Here is a 14302-nt window from a genome sequence, read left to right as displayed (position 1 = left end):
CATTTAAAGTGTACAGTTCAACAGTTTTTAGTGTATTTGGAGTTGTGCATCCATCACCACAAGCTAAGTATAGAATATTTTTGTCGTTCTAAAAAGGAACTTATATCCAATAAACTCATCCTCATCCCCAGGCTTCCCAGACCCAGGCCACCTCCAATCCACAATCTGATTTTCCTATCCTGGACACATCGTATAAGTGGGCCATGCACCACATGGTCTTTTGTGTCTGGTCTCTTTCACTTATCATAATGTTTTTGACATCTGTCCATGTTACAGCTCTATCAATAAATACTTCATTCCTTTTTATTGCTGAATATTCTGTGGTATGGACATGCCACATTTTATTTATCCATTATCAGGGAAAAGATCTTTGTATTGTTTTTCAAGATTAATCTTATAGGTTAATCTTCACATATGTCTTAATTAGTTCCTTTGAATGCATTCCTAGACCTGAAAATGCTAGGACAAAGATGAGGCACACAATTTCCAGACTTGTGAATATCGAACACTTCTTCCAACTTTATCTCTCCCTTGAGCACGTTAAGTACATCTTTCTTATCTGGAGGGTCACTGTTCTTCATCTTATGAATTATGAAATTCTTCTTGTGTGTTCCTTATGATGCCTGGAGATTATCCTCAATTTCTGATCTTTGAAATTGTTGTCCCTAAGGGAGTCTAACCTATTTTGGATGTTAGAGACCCTGAAGGATGGTGATACTCCTAAAAGGAACAAATAGTATTTACTGGTATCATTCTTTACCATTTTCAACCAGAAACCCCTTGCAGTGTGGCATTAATGAAAATCAACAGACTTGTTAAGGGCAAGACAGTCTCTTTAAATTGTCTCACTTTGTCCTCGTAAGTCCACGTTTCCACTATCAACCTCTTGAAAGTGGTTAATATCTAGAAAAATAATTTTATAAGTCAGTGGAATTTTGACCCAAGGCGTCCATCACAGCACATAGGAAGCTAAGTATCCTTAGGCTTATAATCTTATTTATTTAAAATAAGTTATAGATAAACTGACTTTTCCCCCTTAAGAATTTCAAGGTAAATGAACATTTGTTTTCTACATGCTGTGGATTTTAATCCAACATTGCAGTTAACACTCTTGGGGCGGCCTCCTGGGTAAAATCTACTCACACTTTTCTTTTATCATATGAAAATACCCTGTAGAGAAGGCAGCTGGTGGGTAAACACCAAGCTTAAGCCTCAGCCAGTGTGAATCCTGGATAATGTTTACAAATAGAATGGTCTCTGCAGCAACCAACTAACAGATAAGAGAGCTGCCTCATTTACAGCTGGCTTAATCTTTCCAAAGCCTGAAAAATATTCCTTGAATGAGGTGAATAGGATGGCTCGCTGTGCTCTCACCTTCACCCCTGGAGACTCTTCTTCCACTGACCTCTGTGGTTACAAGCAGCAAAGGTGATTAAAAATACTCATTCTCTGTACCAAAACCATTCACTGGACTCCTTCCTACCCCAGGCTCCCCAGTGTTGTCATCCGTGGTGCTAATGGATCTGCCCTGGTCTCTACCCCATTTCCTCTTGGGAACAACCACATACTTCTATATTGAGAAGAAGGTCTGGCAGGGAATAATGAGCATTGGACTACTCTTATATGTCAGTTATAAGAGGCACTTTGATATAGGATATTCAATTTCAGTCTGACAAGCACCTAAGGTTCTGTTATGCCCAATTTCAGTCTGACAACCACCTAAGGTGCTGTTATGCCCATTCTAAGGATGAGAAAGTTGAGGTACAGTTGTTGTGCCTCTGGCAGCCAAAATGTAAAAACAAAAAATTAAAAATTCTTACTAATGGTGATGGTTCATGCCTGTAATCCTAGTCAGTACCATGTTGACAGACAGAATATTTCTAATCTTTTACTGCTACAAACAGCGCTGCAGTGGGCATCCTTGCACCTGTGTCTTTGTCTCCATGGTGCTTCTTGTATCAATCTTTCCTTAAATAAAACAGGGCATAATAATATCATATGATTCTGTGAAATCAAGAGGGGCTCATGTTTACAGCCTTCTGAAGGTTTGGCCTGACACACAGAGAGAAGAATTTAGAGTTCTGGAGAGCTACAGACCTAAGTCCTAAAAAAAAATATTATCAGAGATTGTTTTAAAAGAGGGAAGAAGTACAGATTATCTTTTCAGAGATAAGAAAAATTAAGGCTTTAAAAAATCATATTTCTCTTAGGAAATAAAGGAGCTTGGGGTTAATAACTGTACGCATGTTCCTACCCATGGCAATATACAACTTAAGGCATGAAACCTCTAAGAACAGGGACTTCTGGCAGGTGCAGTGGCTCATGCCTGTAATCCTAGCACTCTGAGAGGCCAAGGTGGGTGAATTGCTTGAACTCAGGAGTTCGAGACCAGCCTGAGCAAGAGTAAGACCCCATCTCTACTAAAAATAGAAAATTAGCTGGGCGTAGTGGTGCATACTTATAAACCCGGCTACTCCGGACATTGAGGCAAGAGGATTGCTCAAGCCCAAGAGTTTGAGGTTGCTGTGAGCTATGATGCCATGGCACTCTACCCAGGGCAACAGAGTGAATTGTGTCTCAAAAAAAAAAAAAAAAGAAAGAAAGAAAGAATGAATGAATGAACGAATAGAGCAGAGCAAAACAAGGATTTCTCATGTGGATAACCTTTGATTCTTAACTGAAACCTTGAAATAAATTGCATAGTCACCCTAGTGCACAAGCAATGGCTTTGCTTCCTCACTACCTTGCACTGTAGTTATTTTTTTGCCCAATTGCACTTAATTGACTCTAAGACTTTCAAAGTTGTTCTTTTTCCTAAACCTATTTCTCCCTCTTCTTTGTTGTTTACAGAATGGAAAAAACTAATAGAGGGTAATTTTTATGTACCAAGAAATAAAATCTTTATGTTTAAAGTAGAAGTTAATATCTAGTTGGAATTCAATAACAGAACTTGATAAAAGTCCTTCCATAGTTTGTTCAACTGCTTTACCTGTGATGTCTTCCGTGTGTGTCTCTGTGTGTGTGTGTGTATATATATATATATTTTTTTTTTTAATCAATTTTATCAATAGGGTTCAATCTCAGATCAGGCTGGACAAATTTCCTTGAGGTCAAATTTCTATTGGGACATAACCAGATTTTCCATTAGATGGTCATCCTTTTAGCTAGAGCAGAGAAATACATTACAGCCACCATCCATCATAAAATGCCATCTCTCTGGCTCAGATACTGTACATAGAGCATTTCACTTGATCCTCACAATTTACAGGGTGGATACTGCTATCTCCATTTTATAAATAAAGAGGCACGGGACAGGAACTCTTTTAAGACCATTGAGCAAGGATACTGCAGATCTAGAATGAGCAGAGAAGGCTTTATTCTCTAGAGTAGGTCTTGAATTCCTCTAAACCCACGGAAATGTAATCAACTGCAGAGAACAGAGATTTTGTCTGTGCCCCCCACCTAGTTATATCAAGCACCATGATACAGCCCTGGGCAGCAGGGGGCATCTCTTCTCCCACATCTGAGCAGTCCTGCCCCAGAACCCACATCACTCTCCAAGCCAAAAGATGGAACAGGCTCCCTGACCCCCGGGTGGTTTCTTTAAAGGAGAGATTCTGATCCTTTTGTTACCTCCCTTAGGATAGAAGTGATCACAGGCAGTAAGGTCTAATCCTGATTCTGTGTCCTCACTTAAGGACAGTTGAATGGGCAGGTCCCTTGCCAAGTTCTAACAGAAATAATCCCCAGAATTTTCCCTCAGGAGCTTTTAATAACGTTAGCTGTTCCCTGTGTTGTAATATGGTAATAATCTGGTTAGGAATATAAAGAACTCAGTATGAAAAGTTATCAATTTCCCCTCTTTTTGTCAAGGGGCTGGAAGTGAGTCATTACACAAATCCTAAATATGAGGGCATCTGAGGGCCCCTAAGGAGAAATTTGACCAAAGGATTCCCCAAACAGTGGGTATAATTTGATTTTAGTTCAGAGCGCATCTGGTCATCCGCATGTGTCTTCTGCAGCTGTATAAACTCATCCACTGCTGGAGAAAGACACGTTATACAGGCCCCTCATTTTATTACACTTTGCAGATACTATGTGTTTTACAAATTGGAGGTTTGGGGTGCCATTTTTTCAATAGCATGTACTCACTTCATATCTCTGTGCCACATTTTGGTAATTCTCATTAAACTTCTAACTTTTTCATTATTACATCTATTATGGCAAACTGTGATTAGTGATCTTTGAACTATTGTCATTTTGGTGGGGCACTGCGAATCATGTTCGTGTAAGACGGTGAACTTGATCAATAAATGTGTGTTCTGACTGTTCCCCCAGTCGCTGCATTTCTCTCCTCTTGCCTGAGGCCTCTCTGTTCCTTGAGACACAGTGTATTGAAATTTTTCCACATAATAGCCCTACAATGGTCTCTAAGTGTTCTAATGAAAGGAAAAGTTGCCCATTTCTCACTTTAAATCAAAAGCTAGAGGGTGGCACCCATACTCAGTGGGTAGAGCGGCCACATACACTGAGGCTGGCAGGTTCGAACCCAGCTTGGGCCTGCTAAAACAACAATGACAACTGAAAAAAAAAAAAAAGCCAGGTGTTGTGGTAGGCGCCTATAGTCCCAGCTACTTGGAAGGCTGAAGCAAGAGAATCACTTAAACCCAAGATTTTGAGGTTGCTGTGAGTTATGACACCATGGCACTCTACTCCAGGCAACAGCTTGAGACTCTGTCTCAAAAAAAAGCTAGAGTGATTAAGCTTAGTGAGGAAAGCCTGTTAAAAGAAAGACACCAAAAAAGTTTGTGTGACTTGCTTTGTTGCAATACTTGGTTTACTTGTGGTGGGCTGGAACCAGACCTGCAACACGTCCAAGGTAAGCCTGTACCTCTCAAGGGCTCCATTTCCTCCTGAGTTTTCCTCTGGAACAATTTTGCCTATTTTAAGAGGAGATTCTGTGATTAAATTATACAATCTTTATAAAGTACTTAGTATATAGTGAACTGATAATAATAATAGTTATTTTTATTAGATCAGAGTCCGTAAAAAATAGATGACAATATCATAACGTAAAACGAGAGTGTCAGAAATAATAGCCACATGAAGATCAGAAATGAAGTCAGTTCACAAGGCCAACGTTCAGCAATTTATCTCTCGGTACAGTGATTTACAGATGATTTATTTTCTCTCATAGATACTGAATTGCCTTTATATTACTTTTATTATCAGATAAACAATAAAAGAAGCTTCCATTTGGGGAGGAAAAAACTTAGAGGAAGTTTGGGCAGTTCTGAAATTACAAATCAAGGGTAAAGTGGATTCAACTTTCATGCACCTTCCAGAGAAATAAGGGGGGCATCATTGAGTGCAGCTCTTGATGTGGATTGAAATTTACATATCTAAGGCTACAGACCTCAAGGGAGCAGCAGGAAAGCAAAGGGGGTAATGACTCAACGCCACATGGGGCCCTAAACTTCCACACACTACTCTGTGAGCAAAGCACCTTCCAGACCACCCACTCGCACACTAACAGGTCACACGCAGGAGAGGACGAACATTCGGTCACAGTGTCCAGTTTTCATCCCTGCCCTTTTCTTGTACTTCAGAACGTTCTCACACTTCCTCTCTGCCTAATTTCAAAACAGCGAGCATGGGAAATCATCTACATTTTTATAGTTCACCAATAAATCTGACCATTTCTTTTTCCTGTAGACCAAGAGGACATTTTATTTACATGTGGGGTCATTTATAAATAGAATACTTTATTAAGCTCATAAAGATAGTTCAGAACAAACACCATCTTTCCAAGTACAATTAATGAAGTCCTGTGCTTAAAATTTTCTTAGGATTAGATATTTCAAAGATTTGACCTGATCAACTGCCATAAGGACATGTATGTCACTGATTTATCTAACAAGCCTTTAGGTCCGTGCTCCTAGAAGCTGTACAGCCATCACTGCTGATTTTATTTATCTTGCTCTTCAGTCCCCACCCCCCATTCCCAGGGCACAATCTTTTTAAAATCAGGTTGAAGAAAATTTTTTAAAATAAATTAAAAAAAATTTTAAATTGAAAAAGAATTACAAATCAATTTTTTTTAAGTCTCAGTTTGCCTTTTGTTTAAAATGCACCAGACAGCATGCTGGCCCGCTGGAGGTACCATGCAAAACACACGGCCCCTTTCCATAGGGAACTTGAAGTACTGAGGGGGAGCAGCAGGAAGAATGCTGTGCCTGTGTCACTATATGTACCTGTGTCATCATGAACCCAGGGCACAGAGAGCACAGGTGATGGCCATGGAAACACTGCTGGCATCTGCAGCGGCAAGGAGCAGAGCTGAGTGACAGCCCTAGCTGCTGCTCCTCTGGATCCCACAGGCTGCCCCAGCCAAAGGCTTCTATTCCCATGGGAAGTAGAATTTGTTTAAGGCAAAGCTTGGGCTTGAGGACAATCCACTGGCATCACTGAAATATTCTTAGAGCTGAACAGAGTCTGAGGCTTCTCTTGTCCACTCCTTCCTTCCCCTTCTTTCTCAAGGACCAAAACTGCATGGGTGTCTAAAGCTTTTCCTGCCAACTCTTCTTCCCCTAACCCCACCTTTTATCTTACACAGGTGTTTCTTCTAATAAATCCCTTGCACACCAAATCTCCTTTTGCTGTGTGCTTCTCAGAGGATCTGCCCGATACAGCACATAGGAGAGGAACACAGTCTAGTCTGAGGGTTCAGGGATGACATTGTGGAAGAGGTGATAACTGAACTGAGATCAGTACAGGCAGAAAGCAGTGAAACACAGGCGGTAAAGAACATGCCAGACACAGAAATTAGCATGTGCAAAGATCAGGACCGAGTGTGGCCAGAATAGAAAAGAAGCTACAGAAGTAGTCAAGGTGATTAAAAAAATAAGTCTCTATTCCTGCTCACCACAGTAAGGCACTGCATAATGCCAGAGTTAAGCAGGAAACCTTATGTAGAAAGACCTGGGCCCCTTTAATGTTTCTTAATATTTATTTACTCATTTAGTTTTATTATCTTACTTAGGAAGGTCAACAAAGAAGAAAGCCCACACTAGGTAATTTCTTGGGTCAATGTAGCACCTTTGGTAAAGCTAAACTATTTATATGGTAGAGGCTAAGCTGCCATAGTAAAGGGACCCTCAAAATACAAGGGTTTAATTAAGATAAACATGTATTTCTTTTTCACATAATGGTCTAAAGAGAAGCACATAATCTAGGGCAGGTAAATAGTTTTGCTCTGTAGGGTGAGTTGGCTCTGCCATCCCTCAGACATGGCTTCCAATGTGATTGCTTAAGATGTTACTATTTCCCTAATGTTCTAGCTAGTGAGAATGGAAGGAAAAAGGAAGGGAGCATCCCACTAGCCCAAACTTACACACAGGGACACAGCTGGCTGCAAAGTAGGCTGGCGAAAATAGTCTCTGGTTGGGCAACCATATACCCAGATAAAATTTGGAAGAGTGTTCTATTATTCAAAGGACAAAAATTTAGCAACCAATGAATCAAAGAAGAAATCATGAGGGAAAGTAACTATACCTTGAGACTACTTTGGAAGGCCAAAAAGGGAGGATTACTTGAGGCCAGGCATTTGGGACCAATCTGGGCAACATGGTACGACCCTGTCCCTATAAAATATAAGAAAAAATACTAGGGTGGTGGTGCACACCTGTAGTCCCAGCTACTACGGAGGCTGAGGCAGAAGGAGCACTTGAGCCCAGGAATCTGAGGCTACTGTGAGCTATGATCACACAACCACACTCCAGCCTAGGAGACAGAGCAAGACCCTGTCCCTAGAAAACTTTTTTAAATACCTTGAGATGAATGAAAATAAAAACACTACATACCAAAACCTATGCAGTGAAAGCAGTGCTAAGAGAGAAGTTTATAGCTACAAATGCACACATTGAAAAAGAAGATCTCAAATCAACAATCTAACTTTTTTTTAACATTATTTTTTATTAAATCATAACTATGTACATTAATACATTTATGGGATACAATGTGCTGATTTTATACACAGTTTGGAATGCTTACATCAAACTGGTTAACATAACCTTCTCCTCAGTTACTTATTTGTTGTCTTAAGACATTTATACTCTATTTTGATGTGTACCCTTGCATTGTGCACCAAATACCCTCCCTCCTCTGAGCCTCCCCCCTTCCTACTCCTCACTCTCCTCCTCTTCCCTCCTTCATTTTGGACTATGGTTGTGTTTTATCATTCATATGAAAGTGTAGGTGATTACATACTGGTTTCATAATAGTATTGAGTACACTGGATACTTTTTCTTCCATTCTTGAGATACTTTACTAAGAAGAATAGGTTCTAGCTCCATCTAGGTAAACATAAAAAATGTAAAGTCTCCACCTTCTTTATGGCTGCATAATATTACATGGTATGCCACAATTTGTTAATCCATTCATGAGTTGATGGGCACTTGGGCTGCTTCCGTGATTTGGTAATTATGAACTGGGCTTCAATAAACATTCTGGTGCAAATATCTTTGTTGTAAAATGACTTTTGGTCATCTTGATATATACCTAGTAGAGGAATTGCAGGATCAAATGGTAGGTCTACTTTTAGTTCCCTAAGTGCTCTCCAAACTTCTTTCCAAAAAAGTCATATCAGCTTACATTCCCACCAGCAGTGCAGAAGTGTTCCCGTCTCTCCACATCCATGCCAGCATCTGTTAGTTTGGGATTTTGTGATGTGGGTTAACAACAATCTAAATTTAGTTCTCAAGAAATTAGGAGAAAAGTTCAAAGCTAACATAAGGAAGGAAATAATAAAGTTCGAACTAAGTTCAAAGCTAACAAAAGAAAGGAAATAATAAAGATTAGAGCAGAGATAAACAAAATAGAGAAACAACATTTTTAAAAAGATTAGTGAATTTCACAAACCCTTAGCTAGATTAACTAAGAAAAAAACAGATATGATTGAAATAACTAAAATGAAAGAGGAAACATTAGAGCCAATGGGTATAAGAGAATACAATGAACAATTGTATAACAGACTGGATAATCTAGAAGAAACAGAAATTCCTGGAAACATACAACCTATCAAGGCTGAATCATGAAGAAACAGAAAATTTTAACAGACCAACAACTAATGATGTGATGGAATCAACAATTAAAAACCTCCCCACAAAGAACAGGACAAGACAGCTTGACCTGAGAATTCTGCCAAACATTTAAAGAAGGATATCACCAATCCTCACCGAATACTTTCAAACAGTTGAGGAGGAGGAATCACTTCCAAACTTATTTTATGAAGTCAACATTACCCTGATACCAAAACCAGACAAAGATGCTACAGTGAAACTACTGACCAATATACCCAGGGAATAATGACATGTAAAAATCACAACAAAATTCTAGCTAACAGAATTCAACAGCACATTAAAATCCATTAAAAGGATGAGATACCACAACCAACCTTTCAGATTTACTCTTCTAATACAAAGGTGGCTCAAGAAACAAAGACCAACCAATGTAATATACCACATTAACAGAATGAAGGACAAAAACCACATGATGAACTTAGTACAGGAAAAGTATATAACAAGATCCAACACCTTTTTATGATAAAAAATACTTAACAACCAAGAAACAGAGGGAAACTACCTTGACAAAACAAGGGTATCTATGAAAAGCCACAGCTAACACTATACCCAATGGAAGACAAAGTGTTTGGTCTAAGATCAACAAAATAAGGATGCCAGCTTTTGCCACTCTGGTCAAGACAGTACTGAAAATCCTAGCCAGAGCAATTAGGTAAGAAAAAGAAATAAAAATCATCCAAGAAGTAAAATTATCTCTATTCTCAGATGACCTGCTCTTATGAGGGCTATCCAGAGAGAATCCAGCCATGTACCTCTCTATTTTTTTTTTTTAATATTGCATGGGTGAAACTTTCCAGACAGCCTTCATATATCTTGATAACCCTAAGGATCCCACAAAAGAAATTGTCAGAATTAAACAAATTTAGCAAAGTTGCAGGATACAAAATCAACACAGAAAAAAATCAGTTGCATTCTATATATTTAAAATAAATAACTTGAAAAGGAAATTAAGACATTTGTGATAGCCTTGAACAGAATAAAATACTTAAGAATAAATTAATCAAGGAAGTGAAACAGTTATACACTGAAAAGTACAAACTCTGCTGAAAAAAATTAGAGAAGACACAAATAAATAGACATCCTGTGTTCATGAATTAGAAGACTTAATATTGTTAAGATGTCGATATTACTCAAAATCATCTATGGATTCAATGTAATTCCTGCCAAAACTCCAACGGGCTTTTTTTTTTTTAATATGGAATGCTTCATGAATTTGCGAGTCATCCTTGCGCAGGGGCCATGCTAATCTTCTCTGTATTGTTCTAATTTTTAGTATATGTACTGCTGAAGCAAGCACCTTTTTTCTGAGATATAGAAAAATCCATCCTAAAATTCATGCAGGCTCTTAAGGGATGCTGAATAGTCAAAATACTTTTGAATAAGAACAATGGTGGAAGACTCACACTTCCTGATTTCAGGAAATAAACTATAGGATTACAGGACTACGGTCAACAAAGTAGCGTGGCATTGGCATAAAGATACACAAAAGACCAAGAGAACAGAATAGAGATCCCAGAAATAAAGCCTCACATATCTGGTCAAGTAATCTTCAAAAAAAAAAAGCCTACACCACTCAATGGGGAAAGGATAGTTTCTTTATAAATGTCAATAGGAAAACTGGATATCCATATGCAAAAGAATGAAACTGGATCTTTATTTTATACTTTATTTCAAAAAACCTTCAACATAGAAATGGATTAAAAATACTCTTGAAATAAATTAAAAATCTAAACATAAGACCCTCAACTATAATGTCTGTAAGAAAATATAAAGTCAAAGTTTCATGACATTGACGTGATCATAATTTTTGGCTATGACACCAAACGCATGGGCAACAGAAGCAAAAGTAGACAAATGGGACTACATCCATCTGAAACACTTCCTCGCTTCAAAAGACACATTCGGGGGGGTTATTTTCCAATTTTTTTTGTACATTAGGAGCAGTGACAATAAATGAGCCCCCATTTAAAAATAAAAGGGCACATTCCACAGAAAAGACAGCCTGTAGAGTAGGAAACAATATTTGCAAGTCAAGTATCTGATAAGGGGCAGGAGGGGTTAATATCCAGAAAGAAACTCTTACAACTCAAAAACAAAAAATCAAATAATTTAATGAATAAATGGGCAAAGGATTGAATTCGGTGATGATATACAAATGGCCAACAAACACATGAAAAGATGTTCAACATTGCTAATCATTAAAGAAAATTTGCAAATCAAAACCACAAGGAAATATCACCTCATGCCCATTAGAATGGCTACTATTAAAGCCCCCAGAAAGTTATAAAATGCTGGCCAGAATGTGAAAAACTAGAACTTATGTGCACTGTTATGGGATTGCAAAATAGCGTAATTACTATGGAAAACAGTATGGCAGTTCCTCAAAAAAGTTGAAATAGAGCTATCATATAATCCAGCAAATCCTATTTCTGGGTACATATCCACAATAGTTCTAAGTAAGCTCCTGTACAGATATTTGCAAACTCATGTTCTCAACATCACTGTTCACAGGAGACAAGAGGTGGAAGCAACCCAAATGTCCACGGACAGATGAATAAATAAACAAAATATGGTATATACATAAAATATAGCTAATATACATTCAGAATATTATTCAACCTTCAAAAGGAGGGAAATTCTGTTACATGCTACATGGATGAACATTGAGGACATTATGCTAAATGAAATACACTAGACACAGGGCAGATATTACATGATGCCACTTTATATGAGGTACCTCCAACAGTCAAATTCGTAGAAACGGAGTAGAAAGGCAGTTGCCAGGGGCTACAAGACCAGGAGTTGTTGTTTAATGGGTATAGAGTTTCTCTCTCTTTTCTTTCCTTCCTCCTATTTGAGGGGGAGGGTGCTCAGATATTCATATACTTCATAGAGTTTTAGTTTTACAAGATGACAGTGTGCTGGAGATTGGTTACACAATAATGTGCATGTGCGTAACACTACTAAATTGTACGCTTAAAAATGGTTACGATGGTAACTTCCATGTTATCTAATTTTCACTGTACTGATTTTACAATTTATTAGAGAAAGCTATGAAAAAGGAGGAGATTCAGTATTATATCACAACTAGGGTACTGACGTTGATCTTACTCAACTACTTATTGGCCAGTCATTTTCAGATGCCCTCAGTTTTATTTGCACTTGTGTTAGTGCAATATGGAAAACTGATGTTTTAAAAGCTTTAGTCAAGAATAAAATGGGTTCACAGACACAAGAAGAGAATTTGTGATGCGTAGTGACACTGTCTCCATTCCCTCCTTCCTTACTGTGTGCCCTGAGCTGCTTCCTGCCCCAGCCTCCCCATGGGGGTCTCACTTTCTGTCCTGGAGCTTGGCATGGGATGTCTGCTGGGGCCACTAGGCGTGAGGGAGCTGATGCCCAAGAAGCAGCCCTTAGCCAAGAGGGTATAAGAGCCCATGGAAAAATATTCTCCTTTTCTTCCTGTGGGCAGAAAATCCTAGGGTGCCTTTTACACGGCACTGCAGTATCCCCAGTGGGACAAGGTCTGGTGGCCACTTTCCCACTGCTGCCCCTTGAGATCTCTTCCCAAGATAAACCACGGCCACCTGAGCTCTCATGACAGCAATAATGACCCAAGGGAAGAATTAAAGTCACAAAAATATCAGAAAAGCTCATTTATCCCCCTCCTGGCCTTAAATGGGGCTTAAAAATGGGGCTTACTCAAATCTAGCACTCTTTTTTTGTTTTGTTTTTTAAACATTCCCATAAGAATACCCTTACTTCGGTCTGGAGTGAGTGTGTACTTTATCCTGGGGATCAGCACGTCCAGTTCTATCTGATTAGAAGACGTTTCCACCAATGGGGTGAGGTTTCTCTGAGGATCGCTGGACAGAGATGCCCCTGGTTCTGCCGGAAGGCCTGCTTCTTTCTATACCTATTGCTGGCCTCTCCCAAGGGCAGTGACAGGGTCCCCAGATGGTTCCCCTCTGTCAGGGCTGCTTCTCCTCCCACACAAACACAGGCACACCCCCGGCAGGGGGTCTGGCCATGCTCTGAGGCTGACAGAGGCACTTTGACTTCTGGCTCTGAGGAGACCTTCCAGGGGCCTCATGACACAGGGAACTTCATGGCACCCCTGGCATGGGTCTTGGGTAGAAGTCCTTCCCTCTCCCCTCACCCTGTGTCTCTCTTTCTCACTTGGTTTTCCCTAGTCCAAGCCACCGTCAACACTTGCTGGGAGCACAGTTACAGCTTCCTAGTTAACCTGCTGTTTTATTCAGCTTTTCCCCACCTCAAAATATACCCATGTGACTTATATTTAAAAGTGTAAACCAGATCATGCCACCTCTCTGCTCAAGAAACTCCACTGGCTTCCTATCACACTCGGAATAAAATACAAACATTCAATATTGGTCTACAAGGCCAGCCTTGACTTAATCTTGCCTCACTGTTCTCTCCTCTGCTCAATATGTTCCAGCCACACAGGCCCATGGTCCATTCCTAAAACCCACCAAGTACGTTCCTACTTCCAGGCCATTGCACCAGCTGTACTCTCTGCCTGGGAAAGTCCACCTCCCAGATATGCACATGGTGGGCTCCTTCTCAGACTCTGACTCAGCTAAAATGTCAAAGACAGCCTTTCCTTAATAGCTAACCCAAAATAACACTCCCTCTGTAAGTTACACTCTCTCATTCACCTATTTTATGGTACTTGTCATCCCTCCTACAGTTCCTGTTACATAGTAGACACTCAATAAACGTTTCCTGAATGAATAAACCCATGAATGAACCCTCTAGCAAGGTGAGAAGGCTGCAGGTGTTTATTGGTGCTTTAATTGCTTCACTTACTATTCTAAGCCATGTTCTAACTTAATGATGAGGCCTTAAGGTCAAAGGTGGTCCTTTAGGTATCTGTCCATGTACTAGTCAGTAAGTAATGCTAATGTCCATAAAAACCACCTCCCACATCTCAGTGGGCAGCACAGTAAGGGTGTCACAATCCAATGCAGGTCTGCTGCAGGGAGGAAAGTAACTGTCTTTCCTGAAGTTCTTTGGAAGGTAATCCCAGGCTTCTTCCTTCTAGTGAGTCTACCAAGCCATAGGGCCTTGGAATCAGGCACTGGATTTTCTCCACCCAGAGGTCAGAGGAGGGTAGAGAAAGTTTAGAAAGTACTGAAAAG

At 39.6% G+C, this 14302-nt stretch overlaps 1 non-coding gene across 1 annotated transcript; it reads right to left on the bottom strand.

Moving 5' to 3' along the window:
- Window positions 1-10329: 10329 nt before the first annotated feature.
- LOC111723782 lies at window positions 10330-10437 on the bottom strand. The gene has a single exon (XR_002772251.1). It is a non-coding gene; the product is annotated as a U6 spliceosomal RNA (small nuclear RNA).
- Window positions 10438-14302: the final 3865 nt, after the last annotated feature.

Source organism: Otolemur garnettii, unplaced genomic scaffold, assembly GCF_000181295.1.
Source record: "Otolemur garnettii isolate 467f Iridium unplaced genomic scaffold, OtoGar3 scaffold00015, whole genome shotgun sequence".
NCBI classification, from domain to species: domain Eukaryota; kingdom Metazoa; phylum Chordata; class Mammalia; order Primates; family Galagidae; genus Otolemur; species Otolemur garnettii.
Note: the sequence above shows the minus strand (reverse complement) of the source record. Positions and strands in the feature narration are given on the sequence as shown.